The sequence below is a fragment of the Lynx canadensis genome, chromosome C2 (assembly GCF_007474595.2).
Source record: "Lynx canadensis isolate LIC74 chromosome C2, mLynCan4.pri.v2, whole genome shotgun sequence".
Lineage (NCBI taxonomy): Eukaryota > Metazoa > Chordata > Mammalia > Carnivora > Felidae > Lynx > Lynx canadensis.
Window position 1 is genome coordinate 64,827,183 of NC_044311.2, and position 5,377 is coordinate 64,832,559.

A 5,377-nucleotide genomic window follows, 5' to 3' on the forward strand; every position below is an offset into this window, starting at 1 on the left:
AGGGAGACACAGAATCGGAAGCAGGCTCCAGGCTCGAGCCATCAGCCCAGAGCCCGACGCGGGGCTCGAACTCCCGGACCGCGAGATCGTGACCTGGCTGAAGTCGGACGCTTAACCGACTGCGCCACCCAGGCACCCCGAGTTTTATTATTTTTTAATTGAGATGTAATTTACATACCATAAAATTCATCGTTTGAGCGGCGTTCAGTGGTTTCATATATTTGCAAAATTGTGTAACCAATCCAGAGTATTTTTATCACCCTAAAAGAAAAACACTATTTCCATTAGTAGTCACTCCCCGATCCTCTCTTCCTTCACCTTACAAACCACTCATCTGCTCTGTCTCTATTCGCCTAGTGGGGGGATGTCATGTCAATGGGATCATACAGTATGTGGCCTGTTGTGACTGGCTTCTTTCAATTAGCATCATGTTTCGGAGGCTCATCCAAAATGCTAGTTTGTAGCATGTCTCAGTTTTTAATGTCGTTTTACAGCTGAATATTATTCCATTAAATGGACATATCACATTTTGCTTATCTGCTCATCAGATGATGGCCATTTGGGTTATCTCCACTTTGAAAACTGTTATGACTAATACTGCTGTGAACATGCATGTACAAGTTTTCATGCACATATATGGTTTCTTTTTTTTTTTTTTTTGAGTACATAGCTAGAGTGGAATTGTTAGGTCATATGGTAACACTATGTGTAACTTTTTGAGGATCTGCCAAACTGTTTTCCAAAGTGGCTGTACTTCTCAACAATGTATGAGTGCTTCACTTTCTCTGTATCCTTACTGACACTTGTGATTGTCTGGCTTTTTTATCAAAAGTGGTAATAAGATTGGTTTAACCTTTGAAAGTCAATCATTTTGGTAGACCTAAGAAGAAAAACCGTATGATCATCTCAAGAGATGCAGGAAAAGCATTTGACAAGATTCAATACTCATTCTTTATAACTAAATAAAGAAGAACTCTTGGGGCACCTGGGTGGCTCAGTCGGCTAAATGTCCGACTTCCACTGGGGTCATGATCTCGCGGTCTGTGGGTTCGAGCCCGCGTCAGGCTCTGTGCTGATAGCTCAGAGCCTGGAGCCTGCTTGGGATTCTGTGTTTCCCTCTCTCCCTGCTCCTCCCCTGTTCGTGCTTTGTCTCTGTCTCTCAAAAATAAAACAAGAACATTAAATAAATAAATAAATAAATAAGAACAAAGTTGGAGGAGACTCACTATTTCAAGATTTACTATAAAGCTACATTAACAAAGATCATGGTGCCAGCATAAAAAATAGACAAAGAGAAAAATGGAACAGAATAGAGAGTCCAAAGGTAAACTCATGCATAAAAGATTATTTGATTTTTGACCACGATGTACCACAATAATTCAATATACAAGTAATTATATTTTCAACAAACGATGAGGGGACAATTGTAGTTCCAGATGCAAAAGTTTGACTCTTGACCTTTATACCATATTCAGTCAAAATGTAGTCCACATTGGTCTAGACAGAACTGTAACAAATATGTACATGAAAAAAATGCTCAACATCCAAAATCTTTGCTCATTAGGGGAATGCAAATTAAAACCACGATAATACGCCACTACAGGCCTCTAAAAAGGGCTCCAATTTAAAGACTTACAATGCTAAATGTTGGCAAGGGTGTGAAGCAACTGGAAATCTCATATGTTGCTGGCAGGAATGTAGATTAGCACACCCATTTTGGCAAAGAGCTTGACAATTTCTTAAAAAGTTAAATATGCACCAGCCATGTAACCTAACAATCTCACTCCTAAGTATTTATCCATGAGAAATGAAAACAGATACCCACAAAAACATTTGTACGTGAATGGTCATAGAAGCTTCAAGACAACAAAAATTTGGAAGCCAGCCAAATGCCCAGCAACAAATGAATGCATAAGCAAATTTGGTATGCTGCGATTCAGTGGACCACTCCTGAGCAATAACTAGATGTGAGCAACTGATGCCTGCTGTAACAGTGATGAATCTCAAGAACCATGCCCAGGGAAAGAAAACATACATAGAATGTAGGGTTACATTTATATGAAATTCTAGATTTAGCAACCAAAATCAGATCAGCGGCAGGCTAGGGCTGGGTGAAGGAATGGGTGACTGACACAGAGGTGGAGGGAACCTTCTGGGGTAATAGGAATGTCCTGTATCTCGATTAGAGTAGTTACATGGGTGTCTCCATTTGTTAAAATCCAGGAAAATGAACATTTAAAATAGATGCATTGTTGTCGTATGTAGGCAATACCTCAAGAAAGTTGACTTTTAGAAAAATGGTATGGAACGCAATCGTTTTGGAGAATGCTTGGAGTAGTTCCCCTCACCCGCTTGGCTATCTTGCTTTTTCTCCCCCACATCTCCTCCCCCACGCCCACCCCCAGTTTCTGCTCTTAAGCCACAGCCTTCTTTCATGTGCCGGCTCTCCAGGCTCTCCAAATATTTGGAGAGGTCACTATCCGCTATCCATGCTTTCCTTCACCAGCCTCCCCCACCAAAATCTTCTCTCCTGCAAGTTAAACATTTCCAGTTCCTCAGTCATTCACATCGAGAGTAGTTTCTATTCTTGATAAAAGCAGAGCTGAAAAAAAGCTGTGTGGCTTGTGCGGGAGGTCAAGATCTGGCAGGGAGGTGAATTCTCCAAACATAGGGAGAGTATTCAAAGAGCAAGGAAAACAAAACAAACAAAAAATGCGCATATTTACAGTTGAAAGGTGCACCGAGAGACCCAAATCATGGCAGGCCCCGTAAGCTTAAGGTCAAGATTTTGTTTCCTTCTAAGTAGGTTTTAGAGGGAAAGAGGTGTGATGTACCCCAGGATGGTCTCCCTGCATTGGGCCCAAGAATTTTTTCAGTTAGTTACTTTCCTCTGCTGCACACATCAGGGTACCAGTATCTAAGCAGAAGGTCATCCTTGCTGGGATTTCTCCTTTCAAATTTCCTGCGCTCTATGAAGATCAGTATCTTTAAAACGGTGTTTACATTTTGCTTTATCTCCCATGTTCTCTTCTTCAGCAGATATCCTGGCTCAATTCTGTCCAGGTTGTTGAACTGCTTTCGGTGTTCTCTCTTGTAAAGTAAGGATAGCAATTGTAATAGTTTCAAAGTGTTGCGAAGATGATCACAAGTATTAAGATACGTGAAATGCTTTAAATATTTCCCCCGGCACATGTAGCAAGCACTCTTGAAGTATTTTCTGTTATTATTTACCCAAAGATAAAGAGGAAAATCATACTAGCTTCTAGACAGAATGAATAAGTTACATGTGAAGAGGGTGGGGGTGGGGGTGGAGGTGGAGGGGTGGGAATAGGCTGCTAGTGAAATTCTTCTTTCCAACATTGGAAGGTAAAAGGGAGCTGAATACATTTTCAAATCTTACATTTAAAAATCTTACAGCTATGGAGCTCCTGGCCGGCTCGATCGGTAGAGCATGTGACTCTTGATCTCAGGTCGTGAGTTCAAGCCCCATGTTGGGCATGGAGCTTATTTGGCATAAAATTTTTTTTTTTTAATTTTTAAAGAACTTATGACCAGTTTGCTATATATTTCACTTGTCAGAATGGAAGAAAGGTATTCTTACAGACAGGTAAAATGCATTCCCTGCCTCATAGTAAGTGCTCTGTACAGGTTTTCTGTTGTTATTGTTAACATAGGACCCTGGTCTGAGACTTCTAATCTACCTGCCTGCCTTATAACTATCTTAAACTCACATTCAGCATACACCACTCACTGTCCCTCCTTCACCTGACCCATCCTCCTCCCTGTTCTTTCCACACTTGCATTTCAATTATTCCAGCCTCAGGAAGCCAGGAAGCCACATGACATCTAAATTTATGGAGTCACTCTCCCAATTTGTGTTAGCGATCAACAGACTTTGATTAGGGGAGCAGATAAAAAAGAATATTTTTGGCTTACCAAAACTCTTAAGAAATGTGAGAATCCTGGAAAACACCAGAAAAGATTCAGCCTGCCTCATGAGGAAATCTCCCTTGCTTTTAATTTTTAAATTCCTAACTGCATCAAAAAGCATTTCATACAACTAGAAAGTTCATTACCGTGTCATTTGTATTATTTTTCTAGTTACCCTATTCATTGATTCAATTGGCATTATTTCTTTAAATTTTTTTAATGTTCATTTATTCTTGAGAAAGAGAGAGAGAGAGCATGAGTGGGGGATGGGTAGAGTGAGAGAGGGACACAGAATCTGAAGCAGGCTCCAGGCTCTGAACTGTCAGTACAAAGCCCAACAAAGGGCTTGAACTCACTAACCATGAGATCATGACCTGAGCCGAAGTTGGACGCTTAACCAACTGAGCCACCCAGGCGCCCTGGGATTATTTCTTTAAAAAACAAATTATTTGGGGGCATCTGGGTGGCTCAGTCAGTTAAGTGTCTGACCCTTGATCTCAGCTCAGGTCTTGATCTCAGGGTTGTGCCCTACATTGGGCATGGAGCCTACTTAAAAAAAAAAAAAAAAAATTATTTCATTATTGCTAAATTCGAGATTGTTTTTGAAAACTGCAGTTTGAAAAATTTAGACTCTTTTTTTGAAAAGGAGGAAAGGTTTAAACAAAAACTCTAAAGTATATTTGCCGATAATTTTATTTTTGAATTTTTTTTATAGCGATATAAGGGAAAAAGTAATTCTTACGTTTGATTCATTTATGCTTGGATCATCAAATTGTTTTTTTTTTTTTAAGCTAGTTCATGTTCCACTAACTTTTGAATTCTTTCAAACTTTTTAATGTGTTTTTTATGCCTCATGAAAGACTTTTTGCTCTCTTTGGGGTTTTATCAGTCAGGTATGTGCCTTGTATTTAACCCATACTTCTCAAACAGCAATTGCTTGAACAGGTTTACTCTTACCTCAGGGTCCTTATCCTGGCGTTTTTCTTTACCTGGAAAATTCCTTCCTAGATACCTTTATGGCTAACGTCTTTATTTCCTTTGTTTACAAGAACCTTTTCAATGAGGCCTGCCTTGACCACACGTTTTCAAATTACAAACGGAAAGTGTAGTCCCTGACAGCACATGCAAGTAATTGTGTAAATTAGCACAAAAACAGCATATCCAAGTAAAACTCAGAGTCAAATAGTGTTAGAGACACTTAGCAGTTCTTCCTGTCCAAATTTCTCACTTGACAGATGGAGCCTAGAGAGGTTACCTGGCTTCCCTCAGATCAGACAACCAGTTCCATTCAGAAATCGTTGTATCTAGTAGGTATCTCGCACTTAACGTGCCCCAGACTGAACTCCTGTTGTTCCCCCAATCCTGTTTCTTCCACAGCCTTCCCTGCCTTGGTTGATGGCATCATCCTGCCAATTGCTCACACCAAAAACCTTGGCCTCCTTCTTAT